General features: G+C 36.8%; 1 long non-coding RNA gene across 1 annotated transcript in view; it reads left to right on the plus strand.

Annotated features, from left to right (window-relative positions):
• The window catches only part of LOC110344320 (uncharacterized), a 171,818-nt gene extending 146,312 nt beyond the window's left edge, over window positions 1–25,506 (plus strand). The window contains exon 3 of the long non-coding RNA XR_015451651.1: window positions 24,510–25,506. This is a non-coding gene — a long non-coding RNA (uncharacterized LOC110344320). The remainder of the gene's footprint in view (window positions 1–24,509) is intronic.
• Window positions 25,507–25,845: the final 339 nt, after the last annotated feature.

Genomic DNA, 25,845 nt, shown 5'->3' on the forward strand with positions numbered 1-25,845 from the left:
TTGGTGAAAGCAAAGCTCTTTAAAGGGTATGCACTAAAGGAAGCCTGCTCTTACCCTACCTTCTATGGAGAAGCAAGCAAAAGAAAAAAGAAATAATTAGCCATGCATGGTGATGCATGCCTGTAATCCTACCACTTGGGAGGCTGAGGCAGAAGAATTGCTGTTTGAGGCCAATCTGGGCTACATAGTGAGTTCAAGGGCAGCCTGAACTACATATCGAGATCCTGTCTCAAAAACCAAACAAAAAATGAAATAATTACATAGAAAACTGTAAGGAACAGCTTTAAACACTTAAGCATAGATCATCTACAAACTTCCATATAATCAGGTTGCATATTCATCAGTCTATATGATCTAAGATATATCTTTGCATATGTAGTGCTAAAGTCAGAGTTTATTCAACTAGTAAAGATAATGAACTTGAGCAAGTGCCTTGTTGTTTACAACAGTGTGTTGGAAATGAAATGAAATAAAATGAAAATATATTTGCATTAGTCCTTAAGCTGCCAAATTTCTGCAGAGTTTGAATGTGGCTGTGTTTAGCTAATAATCTATCATCTTCTTGCCCTATAAATTTAGAGTTCTCTGAAACTATTTTTGAATTCCTCTTGATTGACTTCCAAGTTGAGGTTGTTCTGAAGCAGTCATTACCCCTGTGTCCTAGACAGGAAACATCCAGCTAAATCAGTGAGATAGTGGAAACATTTGTTGGAATAAGAAAAATGCTATGAGATTCCAGTCATTAAGTGGCTATCTAAGCAGGGTGTTATAATGTTGATAAATGGAGACACAAGGATGGATTACCAGTTTGCATACACTGTGTGGATTCCGTTGATAGACCCCCAAAAAGATGCCCATTTTCAACTGGATTTTGTCCTTATTAAGAGTTCGTGCACTTGTCTTTTCACAGTTTTTTGAAAGCTAAAATTTACATGACAAAACACCTTGAAATACATATCCAATTTTTAGAAAAATATTTCCAGTACTTTAGTGGCTAGGAATGGGGTAGATATCTGTGCTTAAGAATGTTTTATTTTTAGTTATAATGTATGGAAGATCATGTATAATATCATGTCTCTTCAGGTCAATAAGCTACCTGGGGAAAGGAATTTGTTTTGTTATTCCCATCACCTAGCATTGTAGACATTAGCTAAATGCTTATAGAATTGAATTTAATATAGAATTAAGAAGTTGAAAGAAGTAGGGAAAGTCTATAGAAAACATTTAACAGTGTGGGAAGAGATGGATTCTTGAAACAATTATACATTTAACAAATATCTAGGCTGACTTCTATCTTGACTTCACTTTCGTATGAGATTTCTAGGTTGTAGCTACCAAAGATTTATACACCAGACCGATCATGCACCTTATTTATTTTAACTGTTAACAATTTATGGAAAGAGTAAGAGATCTACCTAAGTTCCTAGTATCCTAACCATTTGGTGGGAAGATAAGGGAAGTCATCCTGGAGCTTGTGAAGGGTACTATACCAATACCTAATCTTCAGGTACTATACCAATACCCAATGCTTTATAAATGGCATCCCATTTTATCCTCCAGTCAATTCCACAAAGATGTTTTTAGAACTCCCATATTACAATGAGAGTAGCAGTGTGTTAAAATCCTTGCTTAGAATCACAGAAGCATAAGTTGGTAGAACCATATTTTGACTCCAAAGATATGGGGCTCTCTTTCCATGTTATTTGTTACACCGTACTGGAAGAGATGAGAAGTGCTAATTCTAGACATCACCCATGTCTTATTTTCTTATTCTCTTGTTATTGTCTCCTTACTTTTATTTTCAATATACTTAACCTGTTATAATCTTTTAAAAATTAGTGAATTTTTCAAGAAAAAAAATGACCCAGTAATATTTCAATAAAATTGGAATAAGTGCTTGTAAACAAGAAAATGTTTGACTTACCCTTCTCTATTTCCTCCAATGTGATATCATTTCCAAGCATGGTAACCTTGAAAAACCTGGAATCTGTACAAAGCTTTTATTTTTATGAGCTTCTTCCATCTGACACCCCAGCTTCTTGATACCTCTGCCATTGCCTTGGCGTCTTTCTTACCTGTAACATTTTGAGGACCCAGACTTTCCTCATATATAAAATTCAAGTAACCTTACTGTTAGAAACCAAAATCCAGAGATTATATAATTTGACCTGGTAGTATTGTGGTATATGGTTACTAGAAAATAAAGATGACTCCCCAAAAGAGTAAGGCTTTAAACCATCCCTCATTATACTTAATTTATACCTATAAGAAACAAGTGGAAAGATAGAAGGTGTAGTAGTTGTAATGAGGAAACCAAATCAGCTTTACAATGAGATATGTAAGATATGAGAGATTAAGTAGATAGCAAGTGAGAAACTAAATCATGACAAATGGTCAGAATCAGATTTTTTCTAGCTGAGTATTGACTAGATTCTACCTGGGGAGCTTGTAAGGAAATTTCACATCAGTCACTGTGTGATTATTTTGAGTATCTACAGCAGCTGTTCTCCAAACACATCAGTCTGAAACTAAAAAGTTAATTAAAATTCCAGATCTTCAGTTCCCATTGGTTGGGATCTACTCAATCCTAAGAGCTTCCTCTTCTCAGTTGATGGATATGAAAATGTCTACTTTCAAGGGTAATGGTTTTCTGGTCTCAGAAATGTATATAATAGAATATGGATATTTGATATCATGTGAAATTCAAGTCATATGAATACTGGCAGTTACCAAGCATTTTTGGCCTGTTTCCCTTATCTATAATAATAAATTGTAAATGACTAAATCTCCTGTGAAACATAGAAGGGATGATCAAAGTTCTTCCTAATTTCCCCATAAGGGCAAGTATTATTTTTTTTTCCATTCAGACATATTTGTTTTATTTTCATTGCCTTCTCTCTTTTTTTGTATTAAATTCTTTTATTGGTACATTGTAGGTATACAACACAATTACATTTCTCATTGGGAATTGTACCTTTATATAATGCATCTTGGTTCTTATTTTTTCCCCATTCCTAGCCCTCCCTTCACACCCTCCACCCTTCCCTATTTACAAAGACTTTATTTCCATTTTTTCCATTTCTCATCATTTTTTCCTTTCCCTTCTTTCCTTTCCCCTGCCCCTCCCACTACCCCTACCCCCTTTGGACCTTTTCTTCCTATTTTACATTATCGATTATTCATTCTAATCATTGGTACATTTTAGGTATACAATATAATGACATTCATCATTGGAAATTTGCACCTTTACATAGTCTCTCTTGGTTCTTATTTTTCACCTTTGCCAAGCCCTCCCTTCAACCCCTCCAGTCCTCCCTATTTACAAAGATTTTGTTCCTATTTTTCCATTTTCTCATAGTAATCCCATTCCCTTCTATCCTTTCCTCTAGCCCTCCCACTTCCTTCCCCTTTGCCCCTTTTCTTCCAATTTCACATTACCTATTATACATTTAGTCCTTATTTACACTTTGTTTCTCACACCAGAGAAACGATTCGGCATTTACACATGTGTGTCCTATTTATTTCACTTAAGAGTATTGCCTCAATGTGCATCCACTTAGCTATAAATGTCTCTAATTTCTCATTTTTTATGGCTGAGTAGTACTCCATTTTATTAAAAAACCACATTTTCTTGATCCAGTCTCCAGTTGAAGGGCATTTTGGCTGTTTCCAAGTTTTAGCTATTACAAACTGCGCTGCTATGAACATGGGTGCACATATATCACTGTGGTATGAGTCTTTTAATTCTTTGGGGAAGATCCCCAGCAGTGGAATAGCTGGGTCAAATGGGACTTCCAGTCCTAGTTCTTTGAAGTATCTCCATACTGATTTCCACAGTGCTTGCACCAGTTGACACTCTCACCAGCAGTGGAGCAGGGTTCCTCTTTCCCCACAGCCCTGCCAGCATTTGTTATTGGTTGATTTCATGATAGCAGCCATTCTTTCTGGAGTGAAGTGGAATCTCAGCGTTGTTTTCATTGGCATCTCTCGAATGACCAGTGATGTTGAACATTTTTTCATGTGTTTATTTGCTATTTCTACTGCTTTATCTGAGAAATGTCTGTTCATTTCAGATGCCCATTTTTGGATTGGGTCTTTAAATTTGGGAAGTCTGATCTTTTTACGTTCTTTATAGATTCGAGATAGTAGACCTTTGTCTGAGGAAGAGCAGGTGAAGATTTTTTCCCACATTGTGGGTTGTCTCTTCACACTGCTGGTGGTTTCTCTTGCTGTGCAGAAGCTTTTTAATAAGAAGAGATCCCATTTGTTGATTGTTTGTGCTAGTTCACAGGCAACTGAGGTTTTGTTCATGAAATCTTTTCCTACACTGATGTCTTCAAGGGTTCTACCTAACCTCTGTTCCAAATGGTTCAGTGTTTCTATTTTAATATTTAGATCTTTAATCCATTTTGATTTTAGTTTAGTGCATGGTGAGAGATATAGGTCTAGTTTTAATCTTTGGCAAGTTGAAGCCCAATTTTTCCAGCACCATTTCTTAAAGAGGCTATCTTTCCTCCAGTGAGGGTGTTTGGCTCCTTTGTCAAAGATGAGATGGCTGAGTGTGTCTGGCGTTGTTTCTGCATCTTCTAATCTGTTCCACTGGTCCTCAAGTCTGTTTCTTTGCCAGTACCATGGTTGTTTTTATAACAGTAGCTTTGTAGTATGGTTGCAGGTTGGGGATTGTGATACCCCCTGCCATGTCTCTGTTACCTAGAATTGCTTTTGCTATTCTGGGTCTCTTCTTGCTCCAAATAAATTTTTGGATTGTTTTCTCAAGGTCTATGAAGTATGCTGCTGGGATCTCAATTGGAATTGCATTAAATCTATATAGCAGTTTTGGAAGTATGGCCATTTTCACTATATTAATCCTTCCTACCCAGGAGCAGGGGATGTCTGTCCATTTTCTGATATCATCTTCAAACTCTCTTTTCAGAGTGCCATAGTTTTCAGAGAAGAGGTCTTTGATTTCTTTCGTCTGGTTGATTCCTAGGTATTTCAGTTGTTTGGATGCTACTGTGAAAGGAATTATTTGCCCTATTTCTCTCTCAGTGAGTCTGTCATTGGTGTAGAGGAAAGCTATTGATTTTTGTGTGTTGACCTTGTAACCAGCTACTTGACTGAATTTGGTTATTAAGTCTAGAAGACTTTTGGTGGAGTTCTTGGGGTCTTCTATATAGAGTATCATGTCATCTGCAAATAATGACAATTTGACTTCATCATTACCTATCTTTCTTCCTTTTATTTCTTTCTCTTGTCTAATTGCCGTGACTAATGTTTCCAGAACTATATTGAACAAGAGTGGTGATAGTGGACATCCTTGTCTTGTTCCTGATTTTAGTGTGAAGGATTTCAGTTTTTGACCATTTAGTATGATATTGGCTGTTGGTTCTTCATAGATGGCTTCTATCAGTTTGAGGTAGAGACTGTCTATCCAATTTTTTGTAGGGTTTTTATCATAAATGCATGTTGGATTTTGTCAAATGCTTTTTCTGCATCTATGGAGATAATCATATGGTTTTTGTCCTTGGCTCTATTGATATAATGTATTACATTTATTGACTTTTGTATACTGAACCATCCCTGCATCCCTGGGATGAATCCCAGTTGATCAGGGTGTATGATCTTCTTGATGATCTTCTGCATTCTGTTTGCCAGTATCTTATTAAGGATTTGTGCATCTATGTTCATTAGTGAGACTGGCCTATAGTTCTCCTTTTCAGTTGGGTCTTTCTCTGCTTTGGGGATCAAGGTGATGCTTGCTTCCAGAAATGAATTTGGGAGTATTGCTTCCCTTTCAATTTCAATGAAGAGTTTAAACAGTAGTGGCCTCAGTTCCTCTCTCAATGTCTTATAGAAATCAGCAGTGAAGCCATCAGGGCCCAGGCTTTTCTTAGTTGATAAGTTTTTAATTACATTTTCAATTTCATTGGTTGATGTTGGGTTCTTCAGAATTTTTAGGTCTTCTTTGTTCAACTTGGGTAATTCATATGTATCTAGGAATCTGTCCATTTCTTCTGTGTTGTCCATCTTATTGGCCTATAGGTTCTGGAAGTAGGTATTGATGATCCTCTGGATTTCAGCTGGGTCTGTTGTCATTTCACCCTTTTCATTCCTAATTGCATGGATTTGGGCCTTTTCTTTCCTTTTTCTGACAAGGTTGGTTAAAGATTTGTCAATTTTGTTGATTCTTTTGAAGGAGCAACTCTTGGCTTCATTGATTTTTTGTACCATTCTCTTAGTCTCCATTGCATTGATTTCTCCTCTGATCTTTATAATTTCCTCCCTTGTGTGAGCTTTGGGGTTTTCCTGCTCTTCTTTTTCTAGAAGCTTGAGGTTCAGCATCAGGTTGTTTAATTGGGCTCGTTCTGTTTTCCTAATATGCGTATTCACTGCTATGAATTTCCCTCGTAAGACTGCTTTCATTCTGTCCCATAGATTCTGATATGTTGTACTGTTATTGTCATTGAATTGAAGGAACTGTCTGATTTCTTCTTTAATTTCCTCTGTGACCCATTGGTTATTCAGAAGTGTGTTGTTCAATTTCCATGTGTTTATGAAATTTTTTGAGTTTCTTTTGCTATGGATCTCCAATTTCATCACACTATGGTCTGATAATATACAGGGGATAACTTCAATTCCTTTGCACTTACTTAAACATGTTCTATGTGTGAGTATGTGGTCTATTTTGGAGAATGACCCATGTGCACCTGAGAAGAATGTGCATTCTGATTTTGTGGGGTGGAAGACTCTGTAAACATCTGTTCAGTTCATTTGTTCAAGAGTTCAATTGAGTTCTAGTATTTAATTACTTATTTTTTGTCTAGTTGATCTATCTATTTGTGACAGTGGGGTGTTGAGGTCCCCCACTACAATTGTATTAGTGCATATATGATTTTTGATGTCCGGTAGTATTTGTTTTATATAGTTGGGTGCAGCAGTGTTTGGTGCATAGATATTTATGATTGTCATCTCTTCCTCTTGGATTCTTCCCTTTACAAGGATGTAGTGTCCTTCTTCATCTCTCTTAATCAGTTTTGGTTTGAAATCTTCTTGATCTGCCAAGAGGATAGCTACTCCTGCTTTTTTGGGGTTCCTGTCACATGGAGTATTGTTTTCCACCCTTTAACGTTCAGTCTATGAGTTTCCTTTTGAATTAAGTGTGTTTCTTGTATGCAGCATATTGTTGGATTTTGCTTCTTGACCCATTCTGCCAGTCTATTTCTTTTGATTGGTGAATTGAGACCATTAACATTGATGGTTATAACTGAGACATATTGACTTGTCATTGCCATGACTTTTTCTTTTTGTTGGGTTCTCCCCATTTACATTTAATTTCTTGTCATGCCAGATGGGTTCATTCTGCTTTGCTTCCTGGGGTTGTGATCCTCAATGTCTGTTCCTAGGATATTGTGTAAAATTCTTTGGAGTGCTGGTTTGGTATTCATGAAGTTCCTAAGGTGCTCTTTGTCATGAAAGTATCTTATTTCTCCATCAATTTTGAAAGATAGTTTTGCAGGGTACATCATTCTGGGTTGGAGGCTGTTTTTTTTTAGGGTTTGGAATATGTCACTCCAAGCTCTTCTTGCCTTGATGGTTTGTGTTGAGAAGTCTGCTGTGATTCTGATGGGCTTTCCTTTGTATGTGATTTGTTTCTTTTCTCTGACTGCTTGGAGAACTTTGTTCTTCTGTTGTGTTTCTGGAATCTTAACAATTATATGCCTATGTGTAGATTTTTTTTGATCAAGGCTATTTGGAGTCCTATATGCCTCACTTATCTGTACGTCAAGCTCTTTTCCCCTGCTTGGGAAGTTTTCTGCCATTATTTCTGTGAAGAGAATTTTTTATGTCATCTGCACTCTCTCCTGTTTCTTCATTGAGCCCAATCAGTCTTATGTTATTCTTGTTTGCATCATCTAGCAGCTGCTGGATTGATTTCTCATGTTCCCTTATAATTTTGAAGCAATTTTTCTTTTCCTGGTTACTAATTGCAATCTTAACTTCTATATCTGAAATTCTGTCCTCACACTGGCTCATTCTGCTGTGTAGACTTTCAGTGGAGTTTTCATGTCCTGGAAATCTATTTGCATCTGTTTTATGGATTCCATTTGTTTCTTATGTTGGGATTCCATCATGTTCCTGAGCTCCTCTCTAGATTTATTAATCATGTCTTGCACTAGGGGCACAATTTCTCCTGTTATCTGAGAAATTATTTCTGATTTCATTTTTTCCAGATCCCCTTTTGTTGCCAGTTCAGTGGGTCCAGGTGGTTGAGTATCAGAGTGTTCCATCTCATTTCCCTTTGGGGTTGGTGTAGGTGATCTGGAAGTCTGGTTTTGAGAGCTGTTTACATGTTTTCTCATTTCAACTGGGGCGGGGGGCTGTTAGCACCTGCACGGATTAACTCCTCTGAGCTGGGTGAGGTGGTACAGGGGCCGGGAGCAGCGGTAGGGATGGTGACCCAAAAGCCCTTTCCTGTGGGCTGGGAGCAGCTGGAGGGATTGTGGCCGGGAAACCCCTTCCTCTGGACCAGGAGCAGTGGGATGGTGGCTCAGAAGCCCCTCCCTCTGGGCCGGGAGTGGTGGGAGGGATGGTGGCCTGGAAGCCCATTCCTCTGGGCCAGGAGCAGTGGGACAGAGGTGGCCCAAAAGCCCTTTCCTCTGGGCTGGGAGCAGCGGGAGGGATGGTGACCGGGAAGCCCCTTCCTCTGGACCAGGAGCAGTGGGATGATGGCTCAGAAGCCCCTACCTCTTGGCCGGGAACAGTGGGACTCAGTACCTTGGTCTGGTGGTCTGGTGTCCTCTGCGTCTTTTTAGTGTGGAATCAGGTGGCTGCCTGTCTGCAGTGGGGTGAATTGGTGTCTTCCGCGCGACTGGGGACCTTGGTAGGTTGTGGGCAGACCTTCCTGTGTGCAGCGGAGTGATTTGGCGTCTTCCCCGTGACTCAGGACCTTGGTAGGGCATGCACAGACCTGCCTGCCTGCAGCGGGCTGATTGGGTGTGTTCTGTGCGACTCGGGACCTAGATAGGGCATGGGCAGACCTGCCTGTCTGCAGCGGGGTGATTCGGCGTCTTCCGCGAGACTCAGGACCTCGTTAGGGCACGCACAGACCTAGCAGGTGTTATTTTTAAAATACCTGGATCTCAATTAGTTACTTTTTGGCTGATATCTTTTTCCCTTTAATTCTTTATCTCATTTCATCTAACCTCCTATGAGAGACTTTTCTTGCTTGCCTATTGTGACTAAAAAATATAACAAACTCCTTTTGTTTGGTTTCCCTAAAATGCCACTAGGACAAGGAAGATATAAATAGAATTCTAGTGGATTTGGGGGAAACTGGGTTTAGAGGTTAGCTCTTTTTGATGGCTCATGCCTACTGCCAGGTCATGGCTGAGATGTAACTGGAACCTTCGAGAAAAGGAAAATAATGAGTAATATTGATTCTGTCTTATGTAAAATGTAGTATTTTTTATCATACACTTTTTGCATTAATCTTTTTAAAATATTCCATTAAAACGTTTTTCTTGATTACTGAGTTTTTGGTGATCCTTTAAATTTTGTACCCAAGGCAAGGGCTTCATTTGCTTCATCCAAGTTATAGCCAAGCTATCACCCGTCATCTCAGCCCTTTATTGTCTTCCTAGGGAAACATTTTTAAACATTATGGTACATTAACACTGTATGAAAGGCTTCATTATAAATTCAGTAGCTCTTACATTGACTTGGGCAATATGAAGTTTTAATAATCACTGTTTGGGGTAGAGTTGTAGCTTTCAAAAAATTATGTTGACATCTAGACCTCTGCTCCCAGAAATGGAAACAGGGAGTTATGTTAGATTTTTGTCACTGTGACCAAAGTCAATTTAGAGTATAAAGGTTTATTTGGGTTCATGGTTTCAGAGCTTTCAGTCTGTGATCACCTGGCTGCACTGCTTTTAGGCCTGTGGTGAGGCAGAAACATCATGGTAGCAGGGTGGATTGGAGGAAAACTGCTCACTTCGTGACATCCAGGAACACAGAGAGGGAAACAGCCAGAGACAGAAGACAGGACCAGGGACAAGATAGTCCCCAGAGCCATGCCCCTGAAATCTACTCTCTTCAATAAGGCTACAGCTCCTGTTTCTGTCACTTCCCAACTGTGCTATCAAACCATGATTTCATCAATGGGTTAACCCACTGGTGAGATTAAAGCCCTCACAATTCAATCACCTTTGTCAGCCTAAACCTTTGCACATTGCTGCATTGGTATTGATGCATGAATCTTTGGAGGAAATTTCACATTTAAACAGTAAGTTCCTTATCAAATTAATGAATGCTATAAGAAGAGAAGAGACACAAAAGCATGACATCACACACAAAGAAGAACATATGATTATAGAGACAGACTGGATTTATGTAGCTGCAAGGCAAGGAATGCCATTTGGCAACCACCAGCAGAAGATAGGAGGGAGAGCATGGCTCTGCTTTTATGTTGAGTTCAGACCTCTCGCCTCTAGAACTATGAAACAATAAATTTCTATTGCTTTAAGCCACCAAGTCTTTGGTATTTTACAGTCTAGGAAACTAATGTAATCACTTGTGCCTCTTCATAATTTTAGTATACATGGTCCATGGACTAGAATCTGATCTTACTCAAGTTTTTCATTCCAGTCTATCTGTAGAAATGTGTAATCATTGTCGTTTTATTAATTAGGCTAAACAACATAATGTTTCCTGTCTTTTTTTTCCTTACCTGTTAGGGCATATCACAGGATTTGTTTTTCCCAATGAAATGATGTCTGGAAGGCTTGAACTGAAATGTGAGCACTGGTCCTCCCATCTGTGAAGCTTGCTTTCCTTCAGCTGTACCAAGCTGTCTGTTGTCCCACTTATGTACAAGGGATCTCCTTGAAAGCCCACCAGCTAGATTTCTCCTGTTTAAAAATAATTTTTTGATCTTTAGTAGTCTATTCACAGCTCTCCAACTTTTCCTCATGTTTAACTGCCACACAGTCAGGAAATTATTCTTTATCATAACTTTTTAAACATTTAATGTTGCATTATGAATCCTTTATCTTTTCCTGTTGATGGGTTTATAGAAATAGAAAGATCCAAAGATATGCTCTTTTGAAGCACACAAACATAATTTTATAGTTTCAGAGTCTGTAACTGTTATAAAATTCTTACATATTAATCATACAATTAAATCTTTTCTGAAATTCCTAGGAAATGAGACACGCGCAGAGGTTTTTTGGTATCATGTACGTAGGTGCTGTCCCCCTACAACTCTGTATAATTGGGCTGTAGAGTTTGGGATGCAGTGGCAGTTACGACACATTGATAGGAGCATGTGGGTTGAAGGTATGATTAGTGAGCCTCATCAGTTCCACCTCCACATTCACCTGTCAGAGATCAAGGAAGAGTTATAGGGGGTGATGAATTCGGGTCCCCTGACCCCAGTGTACCTTGTGAACACAGATTCATCAAAGGATCGGAAAGATAGGCTCCCGCTTTTTCTCATTTTTCCGTGAAATGCCATAGAAATCGCTACACAACTCTTTACTCTTCTACTGGAATGAAAAAGAAAAATAAAATTGAGGTCAAAGACCATTGTCTACAATCCCAACACATTCAGTCATCCAAAAATCATGGTTATAATTCAGTAACTGTGATAAGGGTATAAATTCCTTTCTCTCATGTTTCTAGTATCCAAGTGGAAAAAACAGTGCAAAACAAAACTAAAATAGCAGAATTGATATGTACTGTAACATAAACATACAAAAACCAGAATGGGAAGTAGATTACAGAGGGGAATCAAAAAATGCTTCACAAAAGCAGTGGTTTTTGAGTAGGAACTTGAAAAGGAATAAGACTCTGAAGGGCCTAGAAGTTGGAGCTTTGATGAAAACTGGTGCACTTTTTTTAATTCATTAAGTTTCTTGGTACATTTTAGGTATACAGTAGGATGATATTCGTTGTTGAGAATTTGTACTTTTACATGATGTATCTTAGTTCTTATTTTTTCCCCATTCCCCTGCCCTCCTTTCAACCGCTCCACCCCTCCCTATTTACAAAGATTTTGTTTCTGTTTTTTCCTTTTCTCATATTCATTCCCTTCTTTCCTTTCCCCTACCCTGCCACTTCCCCTTCACCTCTGGACCTTAAACTAGAGACATTTATAGCTAAATGGGTATACATTGAGGCCATACTCCTAAATGAAATAAATAGGACACACATGTGTAAATACTAAATAATTTCTCTGGTGTGAGAAACTGAAAGTGTAAATGAGGATCAGAATGAAAACTGACACACTTTAAAAGCAGAGCTGCCCAGTAAGATTATCTGTGATGCTGAAAATGCTCTGTATCTATATTATCCAATATGTATTTATTGTCCTTGGAATGTAGCTAATGTGACTAGGAACTGAATGTTTGATTTTATTTAACTTCAATTAGTTTTAAATTACACTTAAATCACTACTGAATATCTTACTGGACAGTGAAGCTTTTCATAAAAGAAACAACATATGCAAAACCATAGAGATCTGAAAACAGGGCGTATTGTCAACAAATAAGGGGATGTTTGAAGGGATAGCCTTGACAGCAGAGAGTGGCTGTGATAAGACCAGAAATCTGGGCAGGGTCATACTATAAATGACCTTAAATATTGGTAATATACCAAAGAGGTTAGACACTACCTTCAGGTCGCTGGTGCCCTAACAGGGTTTATATAGTAAAAGCTAATTTTAGATTATTACACTGGCTTTTATTTCCTTGTATGATAGCTATTCCATATTTGGCATAATAGAAATATATATATTTATTTATTTGAGGGAACTGTGACCACTTGGATTGTAGACATTTTTCCTTTCCCAGTCACAACTCTGGGTTTCAATAAAAAGAATAAAAAAGTTCATAAATAAGATTTTTACCTTTTGATACTTTTTCTAGTATTTTTAAGCTCTTAAACAATTATGTGGCAAAAGCCTCATTCAAGCGTTTTCCTAGGATACAAACTCACAGGGAACATGGCACACATAGATTTCTTAAAACAAGGAATTGAGCTTCAGTTGTTTTCATCTCTGTCCCTAACAACAGCATCTGGTTCCCAAGCACTTGTCATATATTAATTTGAATATTTTCTTTTGTCCATCAATAGAGGAAAGCTTTGGATTCATAACCATTCTTGTCCCTTCCAAAATCACTCTCTTACTTGGCTTCTCCTAGATATATTTTCTAGCTCTGTTTTTTGTTTTGTTTTGGTTTTGGTTTTTTTTGGTACCAGGGATTGAACTCGGGTCCTTGCGCTTGCAAGGCAGGCAGCGGAACCAGTGAGCTAAATCCCCGGCCCTAGCTCTGTTTTTAAAAGAAGTCATGAATATGCTTTAAAGTAATAACATGGTATGGAATAAATTTGTCATATATCAAAGCTTTGTGACAGTAGCTCAGCAGAGACTGTTGAGCCAGACTGCTCCAGACTGGTTCAGGCCCCACTCTGCTCTTTCCTATTGGTGTACAATTGGCAAGTTATGTAACCATTCTCTGAGAGACAGAGACAGATAATTGTACCTAAATGATTCTTCAAGAATTATCTCAGTTTCTGATCTCTAGTGAATGGTCAATAAATGACAACCATTGTTATTATAAATTCAAAGTGTTTTGGTTATTGCCTCTGCTCATGGCTTCCAAGGCTTCTAAGAAACATGCTTATTAACAATCATATATACTTGTTAATATTTATTTAGACGATGAAGTGCAAGTACTTCATCTGCATCAACTTATTCTTACATCAACACCATAGGCAAATACAATTGCCCACTTTATTGTTAAGGTGACTTTTCTTCACTCACTGAGGTAGATAATAGAATCATGATCTAAGTCCTGCTGTGAATGCATCAGTGCCTAGGTCTAAATGAAATCACAGGTATAGTGAAGGTCAGTGTGTAGGCTAAGGGGAAGAGTATCTCTGAGTGAAAAACAAATTTTAAAGAGTTGCCAGAAGAGACTAAGGCAGGAACAAAGATTACCTAATTACTGAAATATGACAACCAAGTGCATACCCCTTTTATATTTGCTGCATAACCATTCCAACTCTATGTTCTCAAAGATATTTTTTACATATCTAAACTGCACATATCATTAGCTCTATCAAAAGTAAATTTTATTCATTATACTTTGGCTATACATCTTCAAAGGTGACAGGAAACACTGTTGCTTCTGAAAACAGGTTGAAAACTATGTCTCTTTTCTGCCTTGGAATTGGCATGTGGCTCTTAGGCCTGGCATGTTACCAGATTTCTACATCTAGGCATATATTTCCATCCCAAGATGGCTTCCCAGGCATCAGAAATTTATTCACTCCAAATGGGGACTCCTTCTCCAGAGCTCCCTAACGGTTCTAACATTGTGTTCTGTGAATATTCTCTTTCTGTGCAGTTGTTCTACAAAGAACAACTCAACCATTCTTTACAGTTTTCTGTAACCAATGTATTAGTGTTCTGTGTAATTAGAAAGTTTATTGCTGTTATTTTTTATGCTCTGTAAATATATTCAGTTCCATGCTTACATTATAATCAGTCTTTAGAAAAAGCGTTATAAGCACTTCCCTGCTGCTGTTGCCTCACTCAGAACTGCAATGCACCAAGTGAATACGAATCAGCGCCAGTGCTGATGGATTTCCTTTGTGTAAGTAGGGATTCATGCCAAGTGAGAGCTCAAGTAATGCTGGGAATGTTTCAGCTTCCAGTTTTAATCCTACGTGAGTGTGGTCATAGCAAGGGTGATTGATATTTTGAACGGCCAAGCAGCTTGGCCCTGTCTTCATGAAACATGCTCCAGAGATTGTCTAACAGTGTAAAACCTCGCACATCTGTGTTCTGTTGGAACATGACCTGGAATGGCCCCATAAATCAGAGAAGCTTTTTCCAAGTGCTTGAAGAAAGAAAAAAGACATTTTCAGTATATGTAAGTCTGCTCTATCAGTGTCTTAGAATATTATCAATGTCTTTTTTTTTTTTTTTTCTGGTACTGGGGATAGAACTAGGGACCTTGTGCTTGCAAGGCAGGCAGAAGAATCACTGAGCTAAATCCCCAGCCCTATCAATGTCTTTTTGAAACTTATACACTCATATCCACAGACTACCAATGTGTGAAAACAAAGACTGGATCTTTTTAAAAAATCAAAATGGACTATTTTAGTGTGATCTGTTCCCTGTGTTCTGTTGTGATTAAGCATGGAAAAAGATATCTTCTCCTTCAGTTTCTACCACAAGCTTCATTCTGTGGCCAGCATGTGGTGGGCATTCGTGCATAGTGAGGCAATACCCATGACAAAGACTAAACAAAGCACCTGGGGTAATCACTGTGAGCTAGATGAGTGAGGCGTGGTTGGCATGTGTGTGAAGTGGCAGGAGGCCATAATTTAAATGGGTTCAACTCACTGACACATTGAAAATATTTTAGTACAAAACAGAGTTTATGATAAGATTGGTTGTGATTGTGGTTTTGCTTTATTGGCCTATCAAATGCAGTATCACTAATAGAGATAAATTTAACTCGGGAAAACTTTGAAAAGCCTTAGTTGATGTCAGTTTAAAATTATTAAGGAAATAAAGATTAAAAGATGGAACATGGCTGGAGATACTTTCTATCTGTTCTTCTGTGACCATTTGACCACAACCATGGATCCCTTGGGGACCTCTTTTTGAACTATAAAATCTTAGACTAAGATTTACTACTACTACTCTTTCTTGACATCACAGATACTTAAGAAGTTTAAAGTTTCCCTATAATTTGTTTTTACTTATATCAATGTACGTAGTATTTTCAAGAGAAATTGTAGAGAAAATTATGTTAATGGGCACATTTTATATATCTATATCTATCACATATATAAATATACAATACAAATATATATGTATGTATATATAATACATATCCACTTACAGAGAAAAACACTTATCTTGGGCATTCTTAACTTAGGTTTCCTGATTCTGTTCATTTTGTCTCTGCAATTTTAGAATGGTAACATCATCTTGAATTAGCTGATTGGAGAGTGCTTCTGCTATTTCTATAGGATATGAAAATAGTTAATTCAGAGAAAAATATATTTCAGCTACTTATTTTTATTACATAGAACAAAAAATGTTTGATTACATTTCACATTTCAGTTCACTATGCAATATCATAAAGTAATTTAAAACAAAAATTTAAAATCAGCCATTTATTTGGCATATATTGTGATTCGGAGCTCAAATAAATCTGCCTAAAGAGAACACCAGTTCCCTGTGGAGCCACAAAAAGGGGTGGTGATATTTCAGGTAATTGTCCCCCAGTTTCTTGTTAATATATCCCCTTGAAAGCTTTGTCTCACAGAAAGACTGTGAGTGGAGGCATGTGATTGATTTTCTTAGAACGAGTAGGACAGATGTGCTTTCCCATAGGGAAAAGAAAAAATCAGATGGAACAATATTTCTTAAAAATGCTAAATTATGTTAATTTCTTCACTTATTTAACAATTATTTCTTGAGCTTCTACTATGTATGGGAAACTATAGAATACAGAACTGAACAAGACATTATCTTTGCCCCTAAGAGCTACAGTAGCAAATTATGTTTATAACTAGCAGTGAACTAAATGTAAATGTACAGTAGAGTGTCAGCCATCCAGGAACTCAAACAGCAGTAGAGTAATAGAACAAAACCTTGTTCTCAGGGTTGGTGGACACTGGTGTCGTAGATCAGAGAACATCCACACTGAGCAGGAAAAGCACCCTGAGGATGTGGGACCTGAGCTGGACTTGAAAGATAGGTGAGGCAGCTAAGAGAGGTGGGCCACTTGAGACAAGGAGAAGGTAAGGGTAAGGAAGGGCACTATGTCTAAAATGGACATTGTATGTTTCAAAGACAGGAGATTAATGTGGATAAAATATAGGAGTAGACTATGAGATGTGGTTAGATAGAAAGGTGGTTCCAAAAAAGAGAGGAATTTGAACTTAATTCATACACAAGAAGGAACTGCTCAATTTTAATCTAAGTTGAGACTATGACCCTCTATATATTCCCTGCTTTTGTCATGACTACACTGCTTCTTTTTTAAAGGATTGGTTGCAGATTAGAGAAAGTATTAAAAATTAAGTAGATTTACTTTGTTATGAAAGATGCAAGGAGGAAAATGTCTGAAAACAGTGACCAAAGTGATGTAGATTTTAATGAACTTCCTTCTCCCTTGTATTCATTAAACCCTGTTTTTATAAATAGGTAAGTACAATTCAACCAGAGAATAATTATGAGCTTCTGTAGAAACACTGTGGAGAACCATTTGATTAAATTCCACCCACCACCACTCCCCACTCTTCTAATAATGACTATGCTCTCCTCTCTACTGGTGTATTTCTCAGTTCAAAAAGTACACAGAAATGAAATAGTAGAATTGGAAAAAAAGAGATTTGAACTTCCTGAAATTAGAGTCTGAGGTCACTTTATCCTTTCTTCTTCAAGTGGATTTAAAGAAGTGAATTTTAGAGCAGGGGATTTAGCTCAGTGGTTCCCAAGTTCAATCCCCAGCACAAAAAAAAAAAAAAGAAAGTGAGTTTTTTTTAATTTATATATTAATTGGTACATTTTAGGAATAAAATACATTTACATTTATCATTGGGTGTTTGTACCTGAACATGATGTATCTTAGTTCTTATTTTTCCCCCATTACCTAGAGGCCCTTCACCCCCACCACCCTTCCCTATTTACATAGACTTTGTTTTTTTTTTTTCTTTCTCATAATTTTTCCTTTCCTTTCTTCCCTTTCCCCTTCCCCTCCTGCCACCTCTCCACCTTTGGACCTTTTCCTATTTCAAATTATCAATTATTTGTTTTAATCATTTTCATCCTTATTTACACTTTCAGTTTCTCACACTAGAGATACTATTCAGTATTTACACATGTGTGTCCTATTTATTTCACTTAAGAGTATGGCCTCAATATGCATCCATTTAGCTATAAATGATAGTTTCTAGTTTCTCATTCTTTACGGCTGAGTAGTACTCCATTTTATAAAAAAAAAAAAAAAACACATTTTCTTTATCCAGTTTCCAGTTGATGAGCACTTGGGCTGTTTCCAATCCTTAGCTATTACAAATTGTGCCACTATAAACATAGGTGCACATATATAGAGAGAGGAATAAAGATAGGAAAGGAAGAAATGCAACTGTCATTATTTGCTGATGATATGATACTTTACATAGAAGACCCAAAAAACTCGGTCAAAAGCCTTCTAGACCTAATTGACAGATTCAGTAGGGTAGCTGGATATAAAGTCAACACTCAAAAGACAATAGCCTCCTTATACGCAAATAGCAGACTCATTGAGAGAGAAATTTGGGAAATAATTCCTTTTACAATAGCATCTAAAAAAATGAAATATCTAGGAATCAACCTAACAAAGAAAGCAAAAGACCTCTACACTGAAAACTACAGCACTCTGAAGAAGGAGACCGAAGAGAATATAAGAAAATGGAAATATATCCCTTGTTCCTGGTTAGGAAGAATCAATATAGTGAAGAAAGTGAGTTTTAAGGGAGGGCAGGGGAATGAGGAAAAAATAAGAACCAAGATACATCATGTAAAGATACAAGATCCCAATGATGAATGTAACTGTATTGTATACCCAAAATGTACCAATAAACTTAATGGAAAAAAAAGTGAGTTTTCACATTTGATTCTCTAAGCAAGATTTCATTTGGAATGAGACATATTTGGGGTATAATTTCCTAGTGGTTAGCAAAATATTTACTTTTTTTACTAATTTACTATATGTTTTCTTATTTAATTTTCATACTTTGTACTAGCCATTTGGCTTAACCAGTAAGAGTTTTATTAATCCAAAATTTTTAAATTATGTTATATTGCTTTGCTTGGTGGTTGAGGTAATGCCATTAATATTAATAGTAGCTACTTTTACGAGGAAGGGGAGAGAAAGGGAAAGTAAAAAGGATCAAGATGCAATATGTACATCTGCCAGTACCCATGATGAACATTTTTATTATGTATTTCAATCATATACTAATAAAAAGAAAAATAAAGTTAAATGAGTTCCAGCTGCTCTAGGCATTTTCTCCACATTAGCTTATTTAATGTTCAAAATTATTCTATAAGTTATTAATCTCACAGAAAAAAATGTAGAGTCAGTTCTTTCTTTGCTGAGACACAACACCCAATACCCACAACTAAAAAGAGGAGAGGTTTTATTGGGCTTACAGTTTCAGGGGACTTATTTTATGGTTGGTTGGCTGCAAGGTAGAAACATGGCACAAAAGTAAGGTGGAGCAAAGATGCTTAGTTCTTGGTGACTGGCAAGCAGAGCAGGAGAATAGAGCCAGAGAAGAAGGGACCAGGGATCATATATAGCAGAGATCCCCAACTCCTGGCCACAGACCAGTACTGGTCTGCACAGCAAGCGGTGAGCAGTGAGCAAGTGAATGAAAATTGCTCTGTATTTACAGTCACTTTCCATTGCTCACATGATTGCCTGAGCTCCACTTGCTGTCAGATCAGCAGTGGGGTAAGATTCTCACAGGAGCTCAAACCCTACAGTGAACTGTACAGGCAAATAATTATCTAGTTCCCTGCTCCTTTGAATCATGCCCAAACCATCTTCCCTTCCCTCCCATCCTGTGGAAAATTATCTTCCCCAAAACTGAGCTTTTGTGCCAAAAATATTGGGGGCCACTGATACATGCATAATACACAAGGTCACAGCTTCAAGACCAACCCAGATACACCCAGAAGTGTGCTTTGCTAATCTCCTAGGTGACTCCCAAGCCAATCAAGTTGACATAATTAAGTTTAACCACCATTAAAATTAAAGCTGAGAAAAGTTAAAAATAGTTCTTGCTTTGCACAGTAATATGAGCTATAAAAATAGCCATGCAAGCTGAAACCCTGCAAAGCAATATTAATAATCAATGAAAAACTTTAGTATTGCTCTGTGACCTTCACAAAACATTAAAATTTTATAACTATCTGTTATAAGTGTATAAGGAAATGACAACAGTAAAACTAATATTTATTGAATATACTGTAATTTAAGATAATTAAATTGGTTTATTTCTACTAGCCTAATCAAAAAACAACTTACCCAGTAGTAGTTTGAACAGTGACTGCATTCATGTCACATAACTTACGGTATGGTGCAAGAATCTTTTCTATACTTTGTAAGTTGCCATAGTCTTTTCTATGTTTGCATGAACTTTCAACATTTCATCCCTTGCTTTTGTAATGAAAATTGTCTCAAAGAGTTTTTTAATGTGAAATTTATTGTTGGCATCACTTCCTCTGTGACATTATAATCTTTGTCCCAACCACTTTCTTCATTTAATGTCCATCAGTTTGCTTTCATGAACTCTCAGGCCACATATTAGGAGTCTCAATCAAATAGTGACAGTGTCAACATTTGAATGGTCAGCTTTTCCTTCTCTAACTTCAGTTATGTTCAATGTGAATTTCATCTCCAGAAGTATCTCTTTAGTTTCTTTGCTGTACTTTCATGTTTTTTCTTTTGATTACCCAGTTTCATAACATGTCACTTGGATTTATCATTGAGAAACAAAAAGGCAACACAGCTACATACTTTTCTGTCTCAGCCTGGACTGAGTAACACACAGTGGGCAATCACCATCAGACTTTGAAAGAAGTGACATGCTTGGTCACTGATCAGGACACCCATCCTTGTTTACATAGTGATTTGTGGACTAAGGAACTGGTAGTGAAGTTTGTACTTTATGAATCTTCACAATTAACATGCATGGTAACTGGAAATTGATCCATACTGTTGGGAGTTTAATTACTTATCTAAATTGTGATAACTGAAATTCCTACATATCACAACTGTGCCAGGTGAGAACTGCCTGCAATTTATTGATGCAGCCAGCAGTGACATGGCCAAGATTTAAATTCAAGTCTGCTTAGTCACTAAACTCTTGCTTTGATTAATATATTAATTTGACTTAGAAATTCATGTCTCCAGGGGTAGGTAATTTCTTTTTTCTGGAGGAGTTATGGGTAGAAGAGAGATAGGTGGAAGAGTATTAGAGGAAGAAAGAAGAAACAGTGAAAGAGAGAGAAGAGAGTAAATTGGGAGAGGAGAAAAGTGAGAACGAAGGTAAAGAAGAGAGGACAAGAAAGAGAAAACAACCCAGACAGCTCCAAGAGCAAGAGAGCAAACAAAGCAGACAAATGATTGGGACAAGCAGGGAAAGAGAAGAAAGTAAGAAAGAGAAGAAAACCAACTTCAGTGTCCTAAGATGATGACTCAGTGGTCAATGTAATACACTACAATGTTGTTATTTATAAGCTGTTCCTTCCCCTCATTCCTTGCCTAAATTTTCAGCTTCTTTCTCCCAAAATGGCACTATATTCATTATTCATTTTCTTTTACCTGAATGCTACCTGACTCAACAATATATTTTGAATGAGCTTCCAAATTATAACACTGCCAACAGGGCATTTAGAATGATCTTGTGTTATTTAATAATTGATGTAAGAATAAAAGTGCATAATGTAAAAGAATCATTTCAGTCCTTTTCCAGAATAAATTCCATATGATTAAAGAAGTAAATATGAAATTATAATTTAAAAAACCAACAGAACATAGGATTGCAAAAATTATATCCATCTTCAGAGGAATGAAAACTTGTAAATAAGAAATAATCAACCAATTCAATTAGATAAACATTTAAAGCCCCAGTACAATGATGAGTAATATAGCTAAAAGACAAGAATATGAAAAGGTTTGCAGAAAACATGAATGTGCATAGAAATTAATAAGAAAGGTGTCTAGACCCAAAGGATAAATAAAGAATAGGATAAAACACCACACAAAAGTAAACATAATTACTGAACAAATATTTAGGGAAATACTCAGAAGCTACTAAAATACAAAGAGAAATGGGGTATTTTTCACATGCAACATGAACAAATATTTTTAGTGAAAAATCTCTAACCCTGCATCAAAGTACTTTATAACTATTACTGTCACATTGATTCAGGCAATTTAAATATTTTCAATCTTCTTAAAAAGTAATGTTTTAAAAAAATTTGATGCAAAACATTTATTCGTACATTTTAAATACTCATAATGGTAATATTCATCATAGGAAATTTGTGCCCTACGTGATATATCTTGCTTTTTCTTTTTTACCTATTCCCCTCCCCTTCTTTTGACTCCTCTCCCTCCTTTATTTTTTTTATTTTTTTTATTTTTGTACCAGGGATCGAACTTGGAACCTTGCACTTGTGAGGCAGGCAGTAGCACCACTGAGTTAAATCCCTGGCCCTCTTCCCCTCCTTATTTACAAAAGATTTGTTTCTATTTTTTCCATTTTCACTTTTTTCATGTCCTTTCTTTCCTTTCTTCCCTCCCTCTTCTTTGTTCCCCTTCTCATTTGAATATTTTCTTCCCATTTCCCAATATCTATTATATATTTTGATTCTTATTTCCATTTTTGGTTTCTTACACCAGAGAAACAATGCAGTATTTAAACATTGTATCTGATTTGTTTCACTTAAGAGTATGGTCTCAAGGTACAACCATTTAGCTAGAAACGTCTCAAGCTTATCCTTCTTTGTGGCAGAGCAGTACTCCATTATATATATATATATATATATATATATATATATATATATATATATATATATATCCCACATCTTTATTCATTCATCAGTTGATGGGCATTTGGACTGTTTCCAAGATTTAGCTATTACACACTGTGTCGCTACCAACATGGATAAGCATATATTGCTGTGGTGTGATGCTTTTAATTATCTCTGGAAGATAACAAGAAGTGGAATAGCTGGGTCAAGGGAAGAGGGGATTGTGGGGAGGGGGGTAATGGAAAAAAAAAAGAGGCAGGATATATCATGTACAGGTACAAATTCCCTATGATTAGTGTTATCATTATGTATATCTAAAATGTACCAATAAATGTTTTGCTTTCAAAAAAATCAAATTTAAAGACCCAATCCAGAAATGCACATCTGAAATGAATAGACACTTCTCAGCTGAAGAAGTACAAACAGCAAGTAAATATATGAAAAAATGTTCAGTATCACTGGTCATTTGAGAAATGCAGATTAAAACAATGCTGAGATTCTATCTCACTCCAGAAAGAATGGTTATTATCAAGAAATCAACCAATGATATGCTGATGGGGCTGGAGGGAAAAGGAACCCTTCTCCACTGTTGGTGGGAGTGTAGATTGGTGCAATCACTGTGTAAATCAGTGTGGAGATTGCTTAAAATGCAATTTTGTACTTTATTCTAAGAGATATTTTTAAGTTCATATAATTTGACCCAGAAATTTATTCCTAGGAATATCTAAAAAAGTAAAATATATGAGAAACATGGGGGAATATATATTTCTACCTCAGAAAATGGATCTGACAATAATAGAGCTGTGTGAAATTATTATACAGCCATTATAAAACTAAGTATCAAAACAAAATTTTTATGATAAAAAAGAAATTTTTATAAATGTATTCTAACCACATATGATATTCAAAATTTATAGTCATAGATTATATAGGCACAAAAAGAACCAGGATATAGTACAGCAAAATAAGCAGTTGTTTAGACGTCATTGAGTTTAGATTTTTTTCCCTTTAAAATTTTCCAGAAATTTTATAATTTTTGTGCCATGCATTTTTAAAATGATGTATTTTGACATTATATAACTTGGTAGGATTAGTCTTGCTAGAAGTTAACAATAATCTCTTATTGAATAAGAACCAAAGAAATGACATTTCTCACAACAATCATATGACCGCACTGTACAATCCACAATAAAAAGCTCTTTTTCTTTCTGCCTTATCAAAATAATCTATTGACAGACTAGAACTGAATTTGGCATCCTATAAAAACAAAGGAGGCTGTGTTTTTGAAACTTCCCAAGACTAAAAATGAAAAATGTCCCCAAATTACTTTATTATTTCATGACCACATTTAAACCATTTGAAGCCTCAGTTCTATGCCTATCATCAGTGACTTAGCCTTTTCAAACAGATTTTTCTATCTTTCCTCAAATTAAGCTCTATTAGTTACAACCAATTAAACTATTTCCTCTGGATAATCATATAAGTACCAAATAAAAATTGTTTCATGGCTTGATGTTACAATGCCCAAATTATCTACAATGCCCAAACTATCTACTTGCTGGGTTGGTAATTAATGGCAATGAAATACATAGAGCTACTGCATAAAAATATTCTGAGACATGTTGTGTTCATGATCAACTGTTAACCCTAGTGCCTTAGAGTTTTGTGTTATTGATACCAATAGATTTTCATCAGTTGAATCAATAAGGATGTGTTATAATGAATGTTTCATGCTCAGTCTTGAGGATAATAGAAAATTTGCCTCACTAAAAAATGGCATGTCCTTCTGTTCTAATCCAAGTCATTATGGTAGCTGGAGGGTTGTTATCCAGGCAGCTCTTTCTTCCATTCACACATAGCACTGGATTTTCTTCTGTGTTCCATTTTGCAGGCTCTTTCATGATGGCTGCTGAAGAAAGGCAAGCAAAGCCATGCTCTTCCAGGGGCTGGAAAGCCAAGCCCTGTCAGGGAGACCCTGCAGTAGTGCTCTGTGGCTACACCAGAAGAAAGATGTGCAGGGAGCTCTTCCTGTCCCATGGCAAGGGGAGGACAACTTCTCCTTCCAGTAGCAGAGAGATGGAACTCTTCTCATCTCCTCTTGTTGGGGGAATGGCTCAAAGTTGAGCACAACCATGCGTCAGAAACCTGGCTTGGGGGATGCCTGTCTGGACAGACAGAAAATTGCTGTACAGTGTAGTGAGTATTGTGATAAGGATGGTGGAGGGTGTTTAATGAGTCCATAGAAAACAGTGCCCAGCTCTGTCTTAGAGAAGATTTCCCAAAGGAGATGAAAAATAAATAGAGACATAAAGAATGAGGAGTTAGAACAATTAGAGGAAGGAAATTTCCAGGAAGAGATGACACTATGAAAATCAGTCATGCAGCAGTGAGAAAACCAGACAAATTTTCTACCCATATGGATAGTAGCTATGAGCACATAGGAGAGATAAATAATACATAAATATTTGATAAGTGCTGTGGTTACAAAATAAAGCAGAGTAGAGGAAGGAGAAAATGGAGACAGATATCTCAGATAAAATCATCATGTGAGGCAACTCTGAGAAAGTGACATCTGAAAAACACACTTTAAACAAGTGAAGGGGTAACATATGAATTGGCCTGGTAACTTATGAAAATGAAATGCATGGCACTTCCACATTAAAAAAAAAATCTGTATGAAGAATATTCCAGGATGAGGGAACAGAGAGTACCGTTGTGAAATAGTAGCACGCTTGGTGTTTTTAAAAAAATTAGCAAGCAGACCATTGGGTTGATATGGAGATGAGAAAAGTAGCCTGGACATAGATAGTTAGGGTTCCATAGGTACTGGTACGAGATACCTTTGTTTGTTGTGTGAAAAAAATAAAGAATGTGAGGTGTGAAGCATTCATATGAATTGCTTTTTTATTCTTATGAAAACAGAGTCTGAAGCAATTGCAGCATCACACAACAGAGGTGATGGAGGCTTGGATTAATGTGGTCACACTGGAGGTGACATTCAGGATTATTTTGAAGGTGCAAGTGCCAAGACTTACTGATGAATTGAAAGTGACATACTGTTTGAGAGCATCATAAGTATAATGACATCAAGAATTGTAACCTAAACAACTGAGTAAAGGGGAAGATCATTTTACTGAGCTAAACACTGAAGGAGAAACAGGACCAGGAATAGGGGGAGGAAAAATGGTAATCCCAAATTGAGTCTTAGCTGTGTTAGATTAGAAATG

The sequence above is a fragment of the Heterocephalus glaber genome, unplaced genomic scaffold (assembly GCF_053883595.1).
Source record: "Heterocephalus glaber isolate CG9 unplaced genomic scaffold, H.glaber_assembly_v1.0 deba00001429, whole genome shotgun sequence".
NCBI lineage: Eukaryota > Metazoa > Chordata > Mammalia > Rodentia > Bathyergidae > Heterocephalus > Heterocephalus glaber.